Source organism: Microtus pennsylvanicus, chromosome 18 (assembly GCF_037038515.1).
Source record: "Microtus pennsylvanicus isolate mMicPen1 chromosome 18, mMicPen1.hap1, whole genome shotgun sequence".
NCBI classification, from domain to species: Eukaryota; Metazoa; Chordata; class Mammalia; order Rodentia; family Cricetidae; genus Microtus; species Microtus pennsylvanicus.
Window position 1 is genome coordinate 34733891 of NC_134596.1, and position 23250 is coordinate 34757140.

The following is a 23250-nucleotide window of genomic DNA, read 5'->3' on the forward strand; positions in this document are numbered from 1 at the left end:
ATTTATGAACTCATCTTGCTAGATTATTCCCAAGTCATTGACTAGGAGCCCCAAAGAATAGATGGATTCTTCAGTACTGTGAAAACACACAGCTGGAATTGAGAAGTAGCTCAGTGGGTAAAATACTGGCTAAGCAATTGTGAAAACTGTATTTTTTGAATCCCTAGAGTCTACTGAAAGCTCAGGAGATGAGGTCAGTTATTCATAATCCTAGTGCAAGGGAAATAGAAGCTGGCTTGCCAGACTAGCCAAGAGAGCCACCTCCGGATTCAGTGAGACTATGTCTGGATATACAAGATGAAGGAGGATTGAGGAAGACACCCAAAGGCAACCTCAGGTCTCTACAGGCATGTGTACGATTGACCGCATGCAAGAACATTGACATATACCACAAGAGTGCACATGCACACATATACACATACCAAAAAAACCCATACAGGTTAAATGTTATTTGACAAATGACTTGGAAATATAAGAAAACTATCTTTCTCAATACTATATGCTATCGTGGAGTACTATGATTAAAAGTCTCTCCACATAGTAAACAAAGGCTGACTTTTGTCTGACTTGAGAGCTTCAACATAGTTTGTATCAAAAGCAAAAAAAAAAAAAACAAAACAAAACAAAACAAAAAAACGGCCAAATCACTCTGAAAAGCCTCTAGTGGACAGTTAGTTCTGCAGTTTCTACTGGTCATGATGAGTGTGCTCTCATGCTGTTCTTCCTCCTGTGAGAGTCTGGACCACTCCTTTATCTACCCAGTCTTCTGCCCAATACACCAGGCTCCAGGAGACTAGCCAATAGGAGGGCCCCAAAAAGAATCTCTGTCTATTGCAAGAGCTCCCTTGGTCAACAGGATCCAGGAAAAAAAAAAAACCAGATAAATAAAAGATTGAGGTAAGGACAGCTACAAAAATAGGCCTGGAGGAGCATGCCTTTAGTCCCAGCACTTGGGGAGGCAGAAGCAGGTAGATCTCTGTAAGTTCGAGGCCAGTCTGGTCTTCAGAGTGAGTTCCAGGACAGTCAGGACTACACAGTGAAACCCTGGCTCTAAAACAAACCAAACAAAATAAAACTTGGCAACAAAAATGAGCCTAGAGTGTGTGGGATATAGGACTAGCCCAGCTGTGAGGAAAAAAGTCAAGAAGATGGCCTCCAGGAAGAAAACCCAATCAACAGGTAAACAATACTTACACATTTATTCCTTACCTCATACACAGCCCTCCTATGATTGAGATGACTGACTCCATCTACAAATGTTAGTGTGCATGGCTAAGAAGTGTCTTGTTTTCAGCAAAACTACAACCCAACACATCAAAAATATTAGAGAAGTTGCCCTAAAACCTCTAGTTGTATTTTTGTATAGAATTTTTGTTATTACCTGTCAAGTGAATAAAAACTGCAAAGCCTGACCGCGTTCATTACGCCTATGCTGTCCATTTCTTAGCCAGTCCTTCCAGAGGGTCTCAAACAGTAGCCCCCTTGTCGTCTTAAAAACAAACAAAGCACAGACAAACAAACAAACAAAAGACCATACAAGGGCCGGCAATGGAGAGGGAATGGGCTAAAGAATAAAATGCTGGCTCTGCAAGCACGGAAACCAGAGCTCAGGTCTCCGGAACCCACACAAATGCTAGGTGACTGTGGTGGCAGTCTGTAATTCTAGCACCAAGAAGGCGGAGATAGGGGACCCATGCGCACAGGTCAAGCCGCAAGGTAGACTGGTGCACACAAACTCTGGCTGTAATGGAGAGACTCGGCCTCAATGAATACGGTGAAGAGCAAGCAGGAAAAGCACCCAAGGTCAGCCACCAGCATGCACACACAGCACCCGCAGCCACACCCGCTGATTGTCTACCGTCATGCACACGCACTCCTGCAAATAAATAAGGGATTTTTAAAGCCTTTTGATATTTAAGTATTCGTTTTTGACACATCTGGATGTTATTATCATACCCAATTACAATTCTACTCCTTGAAACACAAGGCAGACTTATGCAAAATTCCTGCCACTGTAGTTGTTAATCAGTGGGACCCTGTATCAACATTTCAGTTGTTAACTATGGTGATGTGTACAGACCCTGGGGGTAGAGTGTCTGAAGTAGCTGGGAGAGGGGCACTCAGAGGGCTCTGCATAGAAGCTATTACCAAGTGGGGTATTCGGTACTTTACTATTTTAAGAAGCAAAAGCAGTGTACATTGCTGGAATATTACACATTCTCTCTCTCTCTCTCTCTCTCTCTCTCTCTCTCTCTCTCTCTCTCTCTCTCTCTCTCTCACACACACACACACACACACACACACACACACCTTCGTAAGCAATCACAGTACTTAATTGCCATAGGTAAGCCATTCCCTCCAAGAAACAACTTAAGTAGCAGTCTCTTGACTCATTTAAGAAAGCTGTAGAAGACAACAGAGAACTTTTTAAATCTGGTTTTTACTACATGGAAGCAAGGCAATGTCGTGGGATCCGTGCAGACCTTTGATGTGTTGTGTTTTCAAACGAGCACTATCACCCTTCCACAATATTGCAGTTTGATCTTTACTCACAGCGAACCTGAAAAGCAGCAGCCAGCATCCAGGCGAGCACTGTCCATGCCCTCACTTGGTCCTCTACATTTTAGGTTCCCTGCTGATACAGCTTGATGGGGACTGGCAGGCTTTGGCTGCCTGTGGGTTTTCTAAACAGATTTGCTCTGCTAGGAGCAAAGGGCAAGGAGATGTATCCGTTGGCTTTGTTTCCTGCCATGACTAAGTGCTCTCTGAGAAGAGACTAGGTAGATAAATGAGTTTTTAGAAGCATGGATACCAGGTAGGTGAACTGAACACACCAAGACAAGTTGCAGCAACAAGGAATGCTTCAACAAGCCAGCAGATCATGAAAGATATAGAAGTGAATCCTACAGAAAGCAAACAACAGCCTTACAACTTTGTCTTCTGTGAAATGAAACTGTCCAAATGACCCAAAGGCAGCTAACTGAATTCGCAATCAGCTGTTTGGGGCAGAAACTGTTACCACGTATAGCAACCTTATCAACCAAGTAAATTTATTTACTCAGTGGGAAAAAAGGATGAATACGGTCAAAAGCAGAACTTATGAGTCATATAAAGTGTTCATACTGCAGAGATCACTGTTAAGGCTGATTTCCCATGGAACATTTGTGTTTTGATAAACATATTTCACGCTGCTGTATGTCATTGTCCATGTGATATACATGCCATGAGCGACCCAACAAACGTGTCTGCTCAGAGGTACTACACTCTCATTCATCTTACACATTTTAACATTTACAATGGGTTTCTTGACATCAAAATCCAAATGAACTTGAAGTATTGTACGAATGAGTAACTGTCTCTCTGTAGGTTCCATTTAGAATAAAAACTAAGTAATGATGGCTAAGATGGTCTGGGTCAGCTCTACCATACTACCAGGACAAAAAAAACATGTCAAGGTTCATTGTGAATTGAATCCAAACTTGTATTTATATTGGAAAGCAAAAGAAAGAAAGAACATAAGCAAGAGTCTTCGTCTGTGGTATAATCACACAGCCGGTGTTGGCAAGGCTGATACTTTAGGTTTTCTGTTCATTACATTTCAGGACAGATGGTCCCTCACTGGTGACTCTTGTAACAGTGCCAGGGTAAGGGAACAGCTACCTGGCTGCTATCTGCGAATTCAAAGAGATTTTATTCCATGTCTTGAAGCCTTTTTCTTTTATTTAAATTCTCACTCCTAGGGGAGTCAAACCTGGAAGCTTGGATCTGTTAGGCAAGCACTCTGCCACTAAGCTGTATCTCAAGCCCCTCCCTTCCCCTCATTCTCTGGCGAGCCCCTGCCATCCTGGATGTCAAGGTAAAGACATTTTCCGTCATATGACACAGTTGGCCTTCAGTATATTATTCTATGTCCTGACTCTAAGGAACATTTGTCCAGTATGTGTTATGCATTTTACAAGGGCTGACGCCTCAGACCTTTTGACAGCCTCTGTCATTCTCTCCAACCCTAAGTAACAGCCAATGACAGCTAACAAATGTCATTCAGAGATCTGTGAAAGACATTCGCCTGAAATGCTCAGAACAGACATAAATACCAGCCCAGTCAAAGTGAATTCTAGGGACCATTCATTGCTAGGATATCTTTGGGCTGGCTATGACTATGTAAGCAAGCCTTCTGGGAGTCCTTGGCATCATCCTAGAGCTATCAAGGTGAGTCAGTCAGTCTTGGGATCAAACTAGACCAGCAACATGGCAAAACCAACAGAAACAGGTGTCTTGAGCCGTAGGCTATGACTTCTCGGACATGGATTAACTGTTGTATTTTCAAGTCACAACCACCAATATTCCCTTTATTGAGCAAGTTGGTCTGAGTCACGGTTTTTGCCACTGTAACAGAAAGCAACATTATCTGCTCCTGTCTCCGTAGGACGTGAATCTCAGGATCACAGGTTCACAGAACCATTCAGCTCCCAGATTACAAGGTCTTTGCATACAGGGATCAGTATCAGCTCTGCAATATTGTCACTATCGGATCTCACATTTAGTTCATGTTTAGTAAACACCTCATAGCAGACAACAAAGAAACCAAATCAAATAAACTAATCTGCTTCCTTCAGGTCAGAACACGTCTCTTTATCCATTATTTTGCACACTTTGGACACCTGACTCGAGTCTTCTTGCAGTGTTCTTCTCAATATAGCATTAGTCATTCCCCAAACCCATTTAATCTGCTTTTCCTCCCTTCCCTCAGCACATAAACAATACATGCAACAGAAGCCTAAATGGCACAGACAGCATAAAGAGGAAGTAAAAGTTAGCAGTAGACTACCATTCGGCGTTTGCTCTATCAAGAGCCATCGATGTAGAATTGAGACGACCAATTTAATCTTCATTTCTTAATTCCCATCCTTACCACTATTCTAAGAAAAATAAATTTAGTGTGCAACATCCGTCATCAGAGTCATCATTTTATTTGTTTCAGGCTAAGAAAACATCTTTATCTAGACACACTGTTTACCAAGTATTTACTGTAAATATACTCACACAGGGATGAATAATAGCTGTAATAATAGGTGTAAGTTATAACATTAACTTTTTTTTTTGCAAAAGCACAGAAGGAAATTTCTATATTTACTTTTAACAAAAGAATAACAAGGTTTGGTCACAGAAAATATTCCTGAGACATAGTCTGCCTTCCCATCTAGAAAACCTGGTAAAAATAAAAGTAAAAACTACAAAAATGAGAGCAAGAAAAAAAATCACTTGTTAATCATATGAGAATTCTCATTGCATTAAAAAAAAACCCACAAAGCTCAAAGTGTTTAATAATCACAGAGAGCTGCTGCCTGGAACCCCTAACTGCTAATTCCCCCTAGGTGGGTCTTTGTTTCAAACACAACACAAGATGAAAAGGCGGTGTTGGGAGAAGAAAACACCGCCAAGGAGGAGCTGCAATAATAGCCATTAAGGCCACACAGAGCTGTGGGTTCTCTGGCTGCTTTCATGCCAGCTTGTAAGGCAAGACTCCTTCTGGCAGCTTCCAGTTGAATCCAGCCTCACAGGTTAAAAACCACAACTTAAAACCAGAGGCACGGGAAACACACTTGGAGTTCACCATAATCTTCCAAGCGATCATGTTTTCCAGTGGCATAAAATGATAAATGGCAAAGGGTTTTTTCATCCAGTTGGTTCTAAATTGCCTGCCGAAGCAAATTGATGTCTCTGGATGCAAAGAAAGCAGTGCTTACCCTGGATGGAGCCAATTGCTGTCAGTTCCAGGGTGGCACTTTTAAAGCTTTTAGTCTGACATTTTTACACTACTTTCTTATTCAAGTGATTGTTATTTCACTTAATAGGGGGAAAGTCCACAGCGAAACCAAGCAGAAGTCTCTATAAAACCGACCCACTGGAAAATTAGGCTTACTACTCTGAAATATAAGTGAGTGTTATGCAACTCAGGGCAGAATATTCTGGGACACGGGACAACATAACAAACGGAGGCTCTTCCCGGGCCAGCTTCTTTTCTCTCCCACAGTTCCTCCCTATGTTGCTAAGCATGGTTCCATACACAAGGACATCCTAGTTCACGCGTCCAAACTATGATCAACGGTACCCTGCTTTCCTTGATTTAAGAATATATTATCTGAATTGGTAACCTCCCCCATAAATGAGAATAAACAGATCTCCAAACTTAAGATTTTAAAAATCAGCTCCTCAACTATGATAGGGATTAAATATTCAGATTTTTTAAAAAAGTTAAAGCTATAAGGCCAGGATTCAAAAATGGACCCATGAGAAACTGGCCAAGTCTTTCCGAGTCAATCTATGGTGGAGGCTACCATGTAGATCTAGAATCAGGTGAGGGTCTACATCCGAGGAATGCCATATGTTGTATCAAACGCATAAATTTAGTAATAATATTTGGATGAACCTCTCTCTAAACTCATCTCATCACTTGATACAAGAATCAAAATACAGCCTACCAGGTGGGGCTGTGCGGATCAGGAAAGGTGAGCGTGCTCGTGAAACATTGGGCGAAGTTTGTGGAGACGTCATAAGTGACCTGACTCTTCTGACCCTATGTTTTAGTGTGACGCTGGAGCTGGAACTGTGGCAGGCACACTGAAAAGCTACGGTATGTTATTTAGCGTCCCTTTATTCCAATGCTTCCCTCTCGAAACGAAGTTTATTTTTTAAATAACTGCACGAGGATTTGGGTGCCAGTCTAGAAATTAGAAGTGAACTGAAATGCAATAACTGTCTTTAACTCAATTTCTAAAGTAGAAAGGAAAACAAATTATTGAGCTATCAGAAATAAATCTCTCAAGCCAAAAGAAGCAGTCCCGCTTTCCCTCCCTGCCTATGGTATATGTTTCTTGCGCAATTAACCTCTATGATAATGTTAATAATAATAATATCTATCACACATAATTTACGAAAATTATGACTTCCTTTTACTGGATGTCCCCTTTGTGCCAAAGACTCAGCTCTGTGCTTTGCATCATCGACTTGGTCTAATACTCCCCCCTCTCCTGCCCCACTGTATACAGAAGGGGACAGACCCATTAACGCTCGGTAGGGGACAGACCTTTCTCTGCCCATTTGTCCCTCCTCTAAAAGGAAATCCGTTGGGGAGTGTGGATGTACAAGCCGCATTTTGAGAGCTAAGAAATGCAATTTCATAACAAATTGTTTGAGACACGTAATTTGTCTATGTGCATCTTTTCAGAATGTTCTTGTCACAGTTTGTATCTTGCATTGACCCCCCCCCCTTGCAAGACAAGGGGTCTCATTATAGCTCAGGTTCATCCTGCTACATAGCAAAGGGTACTCCCCTGTCTCCAGCTCCCAATAGCTGGGATTACAGGTGTCTTCCACCAGGCTGGGTTTGTGCTGTCCTGGTGATCCAGCCCAGGGAATGCCTAGCAAGCTTTCCACCAGCTAAGCTGCATCCCTGCCCCTCTTGCTATAAATGAAATTGTGAATAACCCATGCTAAATTGTCTTTTGTTTTTATAAATAGCACTCATCTTTTGTGGGTGGAGAAGATGGAAAAGCCATCACCAGAGAAGAAGAAACTCAGTTTCCTGAGATGGCCACATTGGTTTGTTTCTCTGTAAAACCACAGAAATTGAAAGCCAGAGACTGCTGCATAATAAAGTCTGGGTTCTGGCGTGTGATTTTTTTTAATGTGTCACAATAAAACTCAATGCATAATACATATCTCAAGGGTACTTCATAACTATATTTTTCTTGGCAGTAAGGTAGACTCACACTTTTAGGAACCTTCAGCCATGTGTCCCAAGCTTTATAAAATGTCATGGGCTGGCTACACCATTAAACACAGATGTTCATTTATACCTGCAGTGATTTTCTGGATTTCCTACCTGAATCATTACTGTTAAGGCCCAGAAGCTTTAAGCTGAACAGAGATATTTTACAGACTCCTCCTGGGACACCCGTTTGTAGATTAGAAACCAAGTCTCGGGTTACACACCCCAAGCGCCAACCACAACACACCGCTCCTCTGCTCTTTAAACAGAACTTATTCAGAGAAATGGAAAAATGTAGAAAACCTATTTGTGGAAGAAAAAAGTATGGAAGGGAAATGTGTTTGTGGAAAAAAAAATATATTCTGTAATCCCCAATTTTCCAAGTCTTTTAGAGTAGTCTGAGAGAATCCTGGGAAGAGACACAACTTCATGGGCAGCATGATAGTTCCAGTGACCAAAACATTTATTAGGGGAAAGCAGGGGAAATAAAAAGGCGTGCGTTTTCATCTCGGAGAGATGCTAAAGCAAATCGCCCTCCTTGAGAATAGAGAGTATTTATGTCAGCTCTCCAGTCTCCCTAGAAAGAGAATGCGCACTAAAGGTACAAGGCAAACACTTTGCCAGACAATTAGGGACCAGAAGAAGACAGTAGCTTCTTGCGGGTGAAAGAAAGCGAACATCAACAAGCTAGACACACTTGAAACATTTGAGAAAATGTCCTTGCTATTCCTCTCCATATATAATATGCCATATGACACTACAGTTAAATCTGCTTCTCAAAAAAAAAAAAAAAGTACATCAAGCTGTTGGCTTCCAAGCGATTTGGGCAGAGGCAAAACAACACGACAGAAAGGAGTGGGGAAAGAAAGACCTTGCCAGGAAATGATGGGGTACAGTTCAAGACCAGGAGTTAGCACACCCAGGGAGCCACAACACAGCTTCAGGTAGTTGTTAATGGGAAAAGGAAACTCAGCAAACAGCCACAAGTTACACAGCTCCCAGGCATGCCTGCCGCAGCTGTCTGTCCTGCGGGCATCATGCAGGGCTTTCTCCCCCCCCCCCACCCCCCCCACCCCATCATCAACAGGCGCAGCAAATGCAAATCGCGTCAGCTTCTGATCCCAGCCTCGCAAAATGCGGAGACCACCATAATGTGTTTTTACAAAAAATCTCTACAATGCCAATTATTCACAGCCCCTCGGTTCTGGGCACACAAAAGATTGCAATTTGAGTCTTGCCTTGCACAGGTTCAGCTGGGTCGGAGCTGGTAACCAGGCAAACAGTCTGTTTTAAGATTTACCGATCGCTGGGGAGAGTCAGTTGGGGGGTGGGGACAGATAAACCGCCCTGCACATACCTCGTTTTGGCAGCTAAGAAAAACAATTTTATGACAAAGAGACTTGTTCTTTTCAAAGCTCACCCAACAAACGAAACTGATAGAATGAAACCCGAGAAACTTTAGCGACCACAAAAAGCAGTCTTCCAAGGACCAAGGTGAATAATTGATTCTTCGGGCTCCGTTTCATCTTTTAAGCTAATTTACTCATTAAAAGGAAATTGTGGAATCTGTGTGAAGCCCAAACACTGACACACAGACTTCTGAAAGCAAGTGCATATTCCAAGCTACAGCTATATTTGCCAATCTTATTCAACAACAATTGGCTGTCAAGCCAGGGAACTTACCGAGCACAAAATTAGGGAACAAAGCAGGGAGGAGGCAGGAGGCACTGAAAGCAGCTTCCCCGTTTCCTTGGTGCCAGATTCTCCTGTCTCCTGTCCGGTTCGCACTTGCCTTGCTAACTAAGACTCCGGCAGAACTCACTAGCGGAACCTGATGAATTATAAAACAGCCCCTCCTAGACGCTCATATTTTACATCGCAGGGGGTGACCATGCAGCATCCTCGCTGGCCGGGTACATAGATTTCCTCGTAACTCATCCTGAAGAACATAACAGCTCCGGAGGCAGGGACAGTAATTGGTGTTTGGGATGTACCAGTACTAACCAATAAGATGCTTTCCCACCATTCATTCTGCACTCTCATTCTCTGCTCGTGTTCCCCTGTACCTTGTTAAGGTGGATCCATCCAAACCATGGGGAGACGGCAAAAACAGCGAAATGTAGCGAAAAGCCCCTGAATCAGGGCACACACGCAGCGAACGGTGCTATTTGGGGTTAATCTTCTAAGAGTTCTATAAAGACCCAGTCTCACATTGGCGTCGTACGCCATGGCACACCAGATACTTTCATTCCCATGAATCTCTCAGTGACTTGGAGGGCTTCAGAACCACCAAATGCCAGGTCTCAGAGAGGCTAAGGGACTTTTGGTGCTTGCTGAACTTGGAGGAGGCAAATCGTCCCAGAGATTTGCAAGTTCATCCTGCTCACTGTGCCTGCGGACACTGTGGCAAGAAAGAGAAACGACTTATCCAAGTCACTGTTCATAATTGCTAAGAGTGATGGGGAACTTGAAGCTAAGCCCAGATCTTCTGATGTCAAGCCGAAAGTGTTTCTGTCCTCCTATGCTGCCCCCAAAGAATGGAAGCCACAGAAATTGTAAGATATGGAAATGGGAAACGATACTATTAAAGAAGAATCTGTAAAAGGTAGCAGCAGGTGGGCATCGTGCCTGAGCCTTTTGTCCTCTCTGAGGTCAGTGTGACCTCATTAGATCCATCTGGTATCAGTACCCATAAAAAGCACATTTTGGATGATAATGGCAACTATCTATAGTGCCCATGTGCCACGCAGCTTTCTAAATGCTTACCATGTTATTAATACATTCAATCTTTACAATGCTCCTGTAAAGTAGGTTCTAGCATGGAAAATATATTATAGATAAAACAAACAAACAAACAAAAGCAAGAGCCAGAGAGAGTAACCAGTCTAGACAGGATCATATATCAGCTACCTAGCAGAAATGGAGTCATTCCCTAGGCTGTCTAGTTCAAAGCTCACACTCTCAACAATAATGTCTTACCATAGGAAACACTGTATTAAATTGCTCAAAACAGAAGGAGAGTAGACACACTTATTAACAATGATCTTTAGCAAAAATAAGAAGACAGTAGGATTGGTGATTGATTTTATAAAGTTCCAGCTCTGCTAGTAACTGACTATAAAGCTATTGTTCTATCTATAGAATGGGTATATTCATATCTACCCCAAAAAATCGGAATACGTCAGAAAAATGGTGCCCAGTTTATAGCATGTGTGCCCAGACTGGTAGTATTATTGTTCCCGCCACACTTCGACTATGAATATTTACTTAAGGCTTTCTCCCGCAAGTGTCTTTTATATGTCAGCTGTTCTTTGCCGAGGAGCCTTCCTGGGTGTTATGGAAGCAAGCATGGGGGTGGGGGAGGATCCAGATGTGTCTGCTGCCCAGGCTGCCAAGCATCACTAGGGATGCAGGGTTTCTAGTGAGAATGCAGGTCATGTGGGCCTTGCTCCGCGGGCTGCCCAATCAGTTCATTAGCCTCTGTCTACTTCACCTCTTCCCTCTGCCACCATCAGCTAAGCTCACTAGCTTCTTTCTACCTCACCACCAGTCAAAGGAGCTCACCAGTCTAGGAAAGCATACAGAGGGGATGCTTCCTAGCTGCTCTGATGTCACCTGTCTTTTCTATGATTGTAAATGAGCACCTGCCATCAATCCCAGGGGAAAAAAACCGAATTTTTGCATGGACCCATTATTTCCTGCCATTAAATCAAGTTATGCCAGGGGAGACAAGCATCTCTCTTGCCTAACTCCTCTGAAGTCAGCATAAATGATGATCATTGCTATTCAACTGTGCTCTCTTGGGGCTAGGAAAATGGCTCAACTGTTAAAGCAATTGCAGAGCAAGTATGAGAATCAGGTTTGGGATTGCCATAGCCTGTGTAAATGTCAGGTGGGTATGGCGGCCCACCTGCAATTCCAGCTTTAGAGACAAGATTCCCCAGAGCAAGCAGGCTAGCTCTCTTACCTAAACCAGTGAGCTCCAGGCTCAGTTTCAAGACTGTTTCACTGAATGGTGGGAAGCAGTGAGGACACCTGACAGTAGCTTTCAGCCTCCTCCGTACGCATGTACACACATGAGCACAGGCAAAACACCATACACTTTTGAGTGCAAACATACATACATGCATACCACAGAGAGAGAGAGAGAGAGAGAGAGAGAGAGAGAGAGAGAGAGAGAGAGAGAGAGAAGGGAAGGAGGGATGGGGAGGGGGAGAGGGAAAGAGAGAGGGAAGCAAAAGGAGCAAAACAGGGACACACCTATGGTTCTCAGCAAGCAACTGGGAGGTGGAAAGGGGAGTACAACAAGTTCAAGGCCAACCTGGACTACAGAGCAAGAATCTGAAGAAGAAGAATCTGAAGAAAAAGGAGGAGGAGGAGGAGGAGAAAGAGGAAAAGGAGAGAAGGAGGAGAAGAAAGAGGAGGAGGAGGAGCAGGAGGAGGAGGAGAAGAAAGAGGAGGAGGAGGAGGAGAAGGGGTAGAAGGGGAGGGGAGATGAAAAATCCTGCTGTCTTAAAGACATGCGATCAGCATCCCTTGGTAAGCCTTGGAGGTAACTCTGGGGACACAAAGGTGCCATCGTGCTGTGTGGAATAAGCAGGTCTGTGCATGCCAGGCTTTCTCAGCTCTCTAATTTTCAGAGAATGGCTTGACAGCCAAGTCAGTTTGATCACACGCAGATGGTCTTCCCCTTTGATCACACAACCTACCCTCTCCTTATTTTAAAGATTCTCTCAGTGCCTAAGTAAAATATGCATGGTCCAAGAGCACACCCCCACACCCCCACCCCCGATGGCCATTCTTAATACTCGGCACTGTGGACACAAATGCATGCAGAATAGTTGAAGGTGTGCGGAGACATGAGAGTCTGAGCTCATAAGCAAAGCCAAGTACAAACACCATGTGTAGCAAAGAGCAGATGACCACTGTGTTTTCACGATCAGAGGTTACCTCCTGTGCATGGGAGTTAAACCACCTATTACCTGGAGTAGTTTGGTCCTAATTTTTTTCTACGACTTCTCACTTCTTTGATTTGCTAAGATTCTTCCAAATCTCTCAGAAGCGACTCCTTTTCTTTTAAAATTACATTTATTTATTGATTTTTTACACAGATACACATCATGGTGCATGTGCCAAAGTCAGAGAATAATCCCAGAGAATCCATTCTCTCTTTCTGCTGCATGGGCCCTAGGGATTAAATTTATGTCATTGGGTTTGACAGTAAGTGCCTTTACCTGCTTGGCCATCCTGTCATCCCCCGAGAAGCCTTTTTTTTTTTGTTCATTCTCCCTGACACTTAGCTTCTCCACTGGCACACCTTATGAAAATTAATAGATGAGCATTTATAACTTCTACATATTTCTGTTTTCATAATTCAGCTGTGATTACTATCTCATGCCACAAATTACTCCCAGATGTAATAAATTATATAGTCTTAAAATTATATAAATATGTGTGTGTCTGTATATGGCTTATATATTAATAGTGGTGTTAATATTTATTTGGTACTTAATCAGGACTGGTGCCCCACATCTTTCTGAAATACCCTGCATTGCCTCCAGTAGTTGAGAATACTCTGGGTAGAACAATGAGGTGATCTGTTGACAGAGGGCAGGCAGAATCATAATCAGAGGTTGAGACTGTACAGGTTATTTCTTAACTTTTATACCCCTAGTCCCTAGGAAAGTGGGGCAGCAGATAATATACTGGTGTGTCTACTTTCTCACATCTGTTCTGTCCTGGAGTGACTTACTGTTACCATACCGTGAAGATTGATCTTATGAAGATAATGACATCCTCATTGACAAAAACAATGCCAGTACATAACCCTGCTTATGAAACCTCTGCCAAGCACTTGGCAGAATCAATTACCACCGTATTCAAATAATTTCCCCTTTCCTTTGTTTCTGAGACTCCTTGATTTTTCTACATCACATGTCAATTCAATTTTTTTAAATTGTGAGTATATATGTGGTGTGTGTGTGTCTGTGTGTGTGTGTTCGGTGTGTGTGCATGCGTTGTGCCTGAAGATCATTGGGGCATCAGGAGTTCTGCCTTACTCCTTTAAGACAGAGACTCTCACTGATTCTGAAAACAGGTCGGTGCCCAGTAAACCCCAGTAATCCTCGGGCTTGTGTCCACAGTGCTGGGGTTACAGGTCTATGGGGTCACTCCCAGCCTGGTGGGAAATCCTCCTGTCTGTGTCCTCAGTGCTGGGGTTACAGGTCTATGGGGTCACTCCCAGCCTGGTGGGAAATCCTCCTGTCTGTGCCCACAGTGCTGGGGTTACAGGTCTATGGGGTCACTCCCAGCCTGGTGGGAAATCCTCCTGTCTGTGTCCACAGTGCTGGGGTTACAGGTCTATGGGGTCACTCCCAGCCTGGTGGGAAATCCTCCTGTCTGTGTCCTCAGTGCTGGGGTTACAGGTCTATGGGGTCACTCCCAGCCTGGTGGGAAATCCTGTCTGTGTCCTCAGTGCTGGGGTTACAGGTCTATAGTATCACTCCAAGCCTTTGAACTTAAGTGGTGGGAATTTGAACTTAGATCCTAATGTTCATGTAGATAGTGCTCATACAGCTGAATCATCTTCAAGGCACCATTAATCCATTCTTCTAAGCATTCTTAACTGAGTCTTCTACATCCCAACCTTTCAAGCAGAAAGCACCCTACAGCTCATCATTAGACAGCCTTGGTTACAGTTACTCCCAAGGCCACCTTGTCTAGTGTCAAGGCTCAAATGACATTTGTGTTCCACCCTCCAGACTCTTATATCTCACTACATCCATATCTAAGCATTTCCATTTGTTTTTTTTTTTCACATTTGACATGTTCAAAAACAAACTTAGTTTCGTTACCAAATATGCTCAATTTTCAGAGTGTCCATTTTTGTGTGTGGACATGTGTGTGTATGTGTAGACACCAACGATCAGCTTTGGGTGTTATTCCCCAGGAGCTATCCTCTCTTTTTTCTTTTTTAATGCAGGGTCTCTCACTGACCTGGAGTTGCTCATTAAAACTAGGCTGGTTGCCCCCCATCTCTCCCTTCCCAGTACTAGGATATCAGATCCTATTCTTTTATATGAATTCAGAGGGTGGAACACAGGTCTACACGCTTCCATGGGTATACTTTATTATCTCCCAACCCCTCATTGTGAACTTTCCAATGAGTAATATAATTACTTACTAACAGTGCTTGGTTAAAACCTCAGAGATAGTCCTGACTCATCTCACTTTATACTCCAAACTTTATCAAATTTGACTTCAAAATATATCTTTCCCATCTCCATCTTTATCTCCCTTATTTCTACACTATCATCTCCCACAGGAGTTCTTCAATTCCTTTCTGATTTACATACTTTGACTAAGACCTTCCTACAATCTCCTACCTATCCTGCAGTCAGAGTCAGCACCCAGCATGTCCTCTGGAGCTTCCCAAGACTTAGCATATGCTCCTTCATAGCAGATGGGAGACTACTGGGTAACATTGTTCCTCCTCGAGAGTGACTGACAGCACAGAATCCTCTGTTCCTCAATTGATCTCTACCTCCCTGTCCCCACCCCCACCCCGCCAACCCACTCTGGACTTGCTTTGTGAGGCCAAAGGCCTGGCCTCTTTTCTCTGTGATTGAATCTCAACCTCTAGGCCACAGCCTACCACACGATATTTCATTTGTGAAGTAAGTACATTTAAAGTCCTAACTTTAAAATGCCTTGGCTTTGCTGGGTGGTGGTAATGTGTCTGTTTAATCCGAGCATTTGGGAGGAAGGCAGAGGCGGGCCAGTCTTTGAATTTGAGCCAGCCTGGTCTGAAGAGCGAGTTCCAGAACAACCAGGGTTACACGGAAAAACCCTGTCTCAAAAACCTTTTTAAAAAGTTTTGATTTCACATATTTATACGAATCACTTTATTTGTACTTTTGTACAAATCCTCTGTTATGAGTCTTCTTCTTCGTAAATTTTCTTAAGAAAACAACCACCCCACACTTGCATTGCTCAGGTTTCTCTATAGGTTTGTTGCAAGTGCCCTTGGCGTCTCTTGTGTCTGGCTAACGGAATAATTCCACAAGGTTGATCATCGTTGGTTAAATTTTGCCACCCTATCAATTTCATTCCTTTGAAGTCTCTATGCATAGCACCTCGGCATGACTTTATTTTGAAATGCGGCTGTTGTACATAAGGTGACGCCATATTGGAGCAGGGTGAACTCCCAGTCCAAAGCGACTGTTCTTGGACATTGGTATGCACACAGCAAGAATACTGAGTAAAAGCTGCAGTTACATGCCTTAAAACAAAACAAAAGAAAAGAAAACAAAACAAGAACTAGTAGGATCCAGAAGATCCTGGACAGAATTTTTCCTAGTACCTGTGGAAGACTAGGAGCAGAGGCCACCAGCACATAGACGACTTCAGACTACTGGCATTGAGAACCACAAGATAGCAAACTTTTGTTGTCCTAATTTTCTGACTTCATGGCACTTAGTAACATCCTTAAGAAACACACATAGATGAGGCACCAAACTCATGTAAGGTATGAGGCACCTGGCCCTCAGAAAAGTCAATGGACTTGCTTCAGCTCTGACAAAAAGGAATTAGTGAGCTGGGCTTATATAACTTCAAAGCCTGTATGTACAGTTGCAGTGACTTCTAGACGCTGGTCCCTGACCTCTGTGGTCCAGAGAAGACAAAAATTCGTGGGCTACAGCATTTTTCAACCCAGAAAACACTGCCTTCCATTATAGCATTATGTACTCCTCCCTCCTGTTTACCTTTCCTTCCTATTGCTTTGGCTATTTATTTTTCCCGAAATGGTGGTGAGGATAAAGTTGATAAAATCTGTTGAACTATAAAGGTGTATTTTCTGCAATACTTTTGATCTATAAAATAAAAATTCTGGGAACAGATGTTCTAATATTGTTCCTATTATGAAATAAATTAGAGAACGTATACAGCCAAGCCATGGAATGGCAAGAGGAAAACCGTGTTCCGAGTCAGCTAGAAACCCTGTGCTTTGTACGAAGTATCACATTAATGGACACAGTGTCTCATTAGTAATAGATTAATCTAGTGTGGTCCCATATAAAGACTTTAACTTAGACATTGCCTACTCATGACATCCACCTCTCACTGAAAAGAATTTCTGTCGAAAGAAAAAAAATTTTTTTTTTATTTGCTTTTGACCTGGTCCACTTTCTTTTGGGTTCAGGACCCGCAGGCTTGTTGCAAATGTCTAAGGATTAAATGAGATCACTTCTGCTAAGTATCTAGAACACCCTAAAAGCTCTTAGCAACGCTAATTCTTTTCCAGGGAAGAAGTAAAGCTTTTTGCCTTCAGAAGGGAAATGGCTTTAGGATAAAGAAGATTCAGAGCAACTGGGTAATTCAGTGAGACTGGAGAATGAAAATGAACTTTAGCCTTTGGCTGAGCATTCAGCAATCTATAGATGGTCTATAAAATTGGGTAGTCTATTCTTAGGCAGTCATGCTCATTAAATACACATGTATTTATAGAAATGACTATATATAGATCACATATCCCTAGTACACACTTCACTGGGGTGTATGCACGTGTGTTCTCCTTAGTTTTGGATAGATGAAGATGAAAAAAATCTTTACACATAAGAGCTTATTTTCTTCATTATGCAATTACTCAACCCATCCATTGCCCTAGGTTCCTTAGTGAAAGCAAATTTTATGCCTTTCTTTGTATCTTGGATTCCCAGCCAGTGAAAGAAACTTCCTTTCTGCCCTGATTATTTGTAGAGTTTACTGCTATGTCCTGGGCACTGCAGGATCACACTGAATGCCAGCCAAACAATGTAGTCAAAGTCAGATTCTCTCTGCCCTAAGAGGCTCCATTTCAGATGGGCCATGGGGAACTGTACAGCTGCATAACCCATTATGAGAACTTTATTGTGAACAGCACCCAACACAGCCTAGGGGCGGGGGGGGGAAGAATAGGGGGCTGTGTTGTCATTACAACTTCTTGGAAAATAAAATGAATATCTCTATCTCTCTCTCTGTGTGTATATTATGCTGTATGTGCATATCAGTAAGTAGACTGCACACCCATGTAGAAGCCAGAACAGAACATCTGCTGTTTTCTTGTCTGCTTAGTGGCTTCCTTTCTGCTTATTCCCTGGAGACAAGGTCTCTCACTGAGCTGGAAGCTGTGCATAGACAGCTATGCTCAGTTTTTAACATGGGTGGTGAAGATTTGCATTCAGCTCCTCACAAGTACAGAGCAAGCATTCATATCTACTAGGCAATGTCTTCTTATTGAGTCTTTTTTTTGAAGTTTTCTTTTCTTTTATTTTTTTAAATTTATTTATTTATTAAAGATTTCTGTCTCTTCCCCGCCACCGCCTCCCATTTCCCTTCCCCTCCCCCAATCAAGTCCCCCTCCCTCGTCAGCCCAAAGAGCGATCAGGGTTCCCTGCCCTGTGGGAAGTCCAAGGACCACCCGCGTCCATCCAGGTCTAGTAAGGTGAGCATCCAAACTGCCTAGGCTCCCACAAAGCCAGTACGTGCAGTAGGATCAGAAATGGACATGATGACTACAGTGGTCTGAAGGCATGCATCCTACAGAATTCATGTGTTGAAGACTTAACTCCAATGTCATAGTACCAAGGTCTATTTACAGAAGTGGGTTGGTGACCGCAAGAATGGCTGTGCTACAAAAGCCAGCTGGGCACTCTCTTATCAAGTGATGTCTTCTGCACATTAGGACACAGCAGGAAGGTCCCCACCAGAGACAAACCCTTGATCCTGGACTCGCAGACTCTGGAAACTTAAGAAATAAACCTTATTGTTAACAAATTATCTAGTCTCAGGCATTAATGTAGCCACGTTAAATGGGTTAACACAAATGAGGGGGAATGACCGGGACAGGCTCTAGTGTGAGAAATCTGTTCAAAGGAGCTGGGGAGAAGGGCTTTCTCAAAGGACTCTGGGGAAGTGAAAGTTTTATTAGGTTAGCACTCTATAACCTAACTCTAAGTGATGCAAACCAAACAAAACCAAACTAAACAAAGAAAAACCCTTAGCTTAAGAGTTTAGAAACACCAAAGAAAAATAATTCATTTTCATAATCTTCTTCAATGCAAGGAAGGCTGGAACAGAGAATGCCATATGCTTTATAGTTAGATAGTTCTGATTCATTGAAGCGACCTTTGCAGGTTGCTTAATGTCTCTGAATTGAACTCTATGTTCTTGTCTATAAAATGAGCATGATACTATCCATTTTATTTTGCTGTTACATTTTTATGAAATTGAAAACATAAAGCATTTTGTTTCCTGTCTGCCCAAAAGTAGACACGAAAGTAAATGTCAATCCATGTGTGACTAATGCTCGTGCCATTCAGGTCAGCTTCAATTTCACATGAGGAGAGATGTATTTGTGTTCTCTTTAGTCCAGCAGGCTCAAAGATTGGCCAATGTCATCATTTAAAGCCATTATGAGTGCACACCCACATCATCTGAATTTTTATATGTAAATTAGAGTCTTAACAACAAGATTGCTATAAACTATGATATGGTATAGACACAATAAAGTGTGTGTGTGTGTATATATACACACACACATATACACACATACATACATACACTAACATAAAAAATGAGTAAGAAGGAAAGGAAAGGTTCTGTGAGCTCCTGGGGTACACATAACCACTACTCTGAAACAGTCAAAGCTCTCTCTCAGGAAAGACACAATCTCCTGTAGTCATGAGGCACCAGGTAGCACAGACCAAGCATCCAAGAAATTCAGCTCATGAGATAACACTGAAATAGAAATATAAAAACTGTAAGTAGGTAGCTAATAAAAGCCCCACCTATCTGGACTAGTCATTTTTATGTGTGGGCGTGGAAGTCAACATCAAAGGATAACCTCAGACGTCATTCTGCAGACACCATCCACCTTGGTTCCTTGTTGCTATTGCAGCATTGTAGGTATTTTTTCCCTTTTTATTTCTTTAGGTAGGGTTTCTCCCCACTGGCCTAGAGCTTTCCAAGTAGGCTAGGTTGACCAGTTAGCGATCCTTTAGGGCTTTGCTGTCTCTGCCTTCCCAGGGTCATGATAACAAATGCATGACACCATGCTCAGTTTTCAAGGGTTCTGGGGAATCAAACTTAGGTCCTCTGATTGAGTCATCTTCCCAGCTCCCAAACCAGTTATTTTTCAAATTTTAATATGTTTTACTTATGATAAAAGAGGAATGAACAACCAAATTATAACTGCCTCACTTTCCAAAGGTCAGTGATAAATAGAAAGGTAATATCCTTTAAAAAAATAGGGCTAAAAATAGTAATAGTAATTTGAGCTTTGCTAAGGGTCAGGCATTATTCTGATCATTTTTATGCATTCTATTTGGTCTTTACCAAAATCAGGACACCATATTGTATGTCTGTACAGGACATTAGACATGTTTTATGCACTGCAAACCAGGGCCTATATACCAAATCTGTTTCACTGTCCGTCATGATACATCCACAAGTCTCCATCAATTTTCACCATTTTGAAATGACTGGGAAAGAAAATCAAAATTACAGTAATGTATGATAGCACACTCAAATGTCAGGGCTCACAGAGCACAGCAGCACGCGCGTGCCTGTTCATTTATGTATTACCTTTGGTTGCTTTCACAGTACAATGACAGGAGTCATTATTTCAATCATAAGAATAAAACGCTTAGTTCTGGTCCTTTAAAAAGGTCACTTTATTGACAGGGGTGTGTGAATGGCATCTCTTGGAATCATGCAGGTTTCAGCGTGCAACGTTACAAGCCGTACTCATAGCAACATTTTTTTAAATGGAGTATCAAAGAGGCTAAGTCACTTGCCCCTACACTTAGACAACAGCTGAGCCAGTGGTTTGTAGAAAACTATTTCAATGCTGACTTACGCCCTGCATCAGCCCTTTTCCCTGATGACCATTTTGGTCTACATGACTTAGGCAGGGTCCGACCAAACACAACTTCCTCACTGCGTCGGCGGTCTTCTCTGCTCTTTGATTTTAATGTAACAATGGCTCAGGCCAAGGTAAGGCAAGGAAGAGTTCGATGGAACAGCAGCAGGATTCACTCATCTGCACACCTTTCGTCCTACCTCCACGGGTCTCTCAAGCACACCTTTGGTTCCTGAGTACAAGGCTCTGCCATCTCCGGCTGAGCAGAAAGGGATGGATGACTTGCGCTGCATGCTGGAAGCCTCATTATTGGCTCTTTGCCTACAGAAACTCAACCAGCTTATCTTCTTTCTCAAGGAGCTTCAAACTTCCACCGGCTCAGCTGGTTCTTTCCAGCCCTCTAACAAGCTGCTCTGCCCAACTGAGATGAGAAGCTGATAGGCAAAGCTCTCCACAAGCTTGCCTGCCCCAGAGAATAGCATCCTTTCTTCCTACTTCTCATTGTAGCAGAGCCTCCTGGGGTCTCTCAGACACTCCTGGATTGTCATCAGCTTACTAGAGACTGCAAATTACAGCCGCATTTTCCTGTCCATAGACGGAACATAATTTATAACCCAGTTACAGCTAAAGCTTCGCCTCTGAGCAAGCACAACTAACCCTGGCAGGTCATCAATTACATAAGACTGTAAGATCAGGTTTCACGTATGTTAAGCTTAGCGAATCCTTCCAGCAAATGGGGTTTATTATTTCCATTTTAGAGACGATGACACTGAGACGCCTGGAGGATTAAGCAGTATGCACCTGGAGAACGGAGGGATGAGGCATTAAACCTTGAGCTCTCTGACTCCTGAGTGTCTTTCATTTTGGTAAGGAAGTTGCTGCCAAGTCAGTTTGTTGCCATGACAATCATTGGAGAAGAAAGAAGAAAAGAAAAGAAAAGAAAAGAAAAAAGGAAGGAAGGAAGGAGGAAGATTAGGATATACTATGGTATTATCAATTTCAACTACAGGCAAGATTTAAACAAATTAGTAACTCATTTAAAGCAATGTAATCTTCTGCAAATTCATCTGTGAAATGGGAGCAGCATGTCTCCCTTGCAGAGCTAGGAGAATTACATTTAAAAACCACAGGCATTCTATTTATATGATGTTTGGCAAAGGAAGTTCAAACCGAAAGAAACTAGGTTGGTAATTTTGTGGGGGTTGGGATGAGGGTTGTGAGCCAATGACGAATTACTAATAGGTGTGAAGCTTATTTGGGGGATGATGAAAATGCTCGAAAATTGATTGTGGTGTTGGTTACATAACTCAATGTATTTTTTTTTTAAATCAATGAAGTCCATGCTTTAAAGGAATGAATTATATGCCATATGAAGCCATGACTAACATAGATAAAGCAGTTATTATACCGAGCACAATGCCTTGCCTAGAACAAGTGCTTTGTAGGCCCTGGTTTTTGTCACAGTGATCCTCTGAGCCAGAGACTAGCTACTTTGCCAAAGTGATGTACTTTCCTTCCAGAGGTGAAAACTAGACTCCACCCTGGAAGTTAGGTGTGGCCCTGTGTCGTGTGAGCCCTGGCCAAGGGAATGTGAGCTCTGGTCCACAGAATGAAAGGGATCTTTCCCACGAAAACATTTCCCTTCCCAAGCCTTCGGGTCCTTGTTCCTTCCCACCTGATTCATGCAAATCAATCCTTTGACCTTAGAAGTCAAATGCTAGAGACAGAGGAGCCACAGGGTAGGGGAGAAAACAAACCAGTTCCTAAATCATTAGGCAAAGAATTGTCTGCTGAGCCGAAGGGCTAGGCTCAGGGGTTAGACTGTGAGAGAGAAACTTCTATTTAGTTCAAATCATTACTCTCCTAGGAAAGAATGCTGCTGCAGCTAATACATTACAATTGGTTTAAGCCTTCCAATCTGAGAACAGACGACCACCGCCAGCGCATGCCTGAAACACACTGTGGCTTGGCTGACCTTGCTGGCTTGTGGGTCCCGAGTAAACATCATAAATGTTAGTCTGACTAATTTAATTATGATCCTACTTGTGATGAGTCGCCGCTGGACATTTCTGAGAGAGCAGGAAACTTTAAATTACCAGTGTTAACCTGAGGGACTGACTTTCTGTTTTGCCCTCTAGCCCCTTCAGTAAAGGCCAAATGAAGAGCAGGCGTCGCTCTCAGACTGCGGGCAGCAGGGGCAGCAGGGTGAGGCAGCAACAGGCAGCCTACGTCTGCTGCTCCAGGCTCTCCTGCTCTCCTTCACGGAGAACACTGCACCCTGACCTCTCCGCCTTTGCTAAAAGGGAACACAATACAAATTAAAGCCTCTACCCCATCAGGTTGTGCGCGGCTCTCGCTGAGTGCTCCCTCCGCTATTATTTGCCAGTCTCTAAATAAGGAAGGCTATTATCCTTTCCAGCGAATAATGCCAAAATATTTGCTATTGCCTCTCATTCTGAGGGCTCGCTGTCAAAAGGAAGAGGTCTGAGTCATTCTTTAGGGGGGTGAGCAGAGGACAGGCAGCCAAAGATGACACAGTAGAGAGGATCAATCATCTGGGTGGGATTCTGAGCTTAAG

The 23250-nt window shown here is 42.9% G+C and overlaps 1 protein-coding gene across 36 annotated transcripts in view; it reads right to left on the reverse strand.

Annotated features, from left to right (window-relative positions):
• Positions 1 to 23250, reverse strand: part of Dlg2 (discs large MAGUK scaffold protein 2) — a 1657078-nt gene that overhangs the window by 158576 nt on the left and 1475252 nt on the right. The window contains exon 1 of one of the 36 annotated variants that reach the window (XM_075953009.1): positions 9455 to 9721. The exons of 34 other annotated variants lie outside the window; for them this stretch is intronic. The gene's annotated coding sequence lies outside the window, so the exon portion shown is untranslated. Of the gene's footprint in view, positions 1 to 9454; positions 9722 to 23250 lie in introns of those variants that run through there. One more of the 36 variants, XM_075953012.1, reaches the window with a different exon arrangement.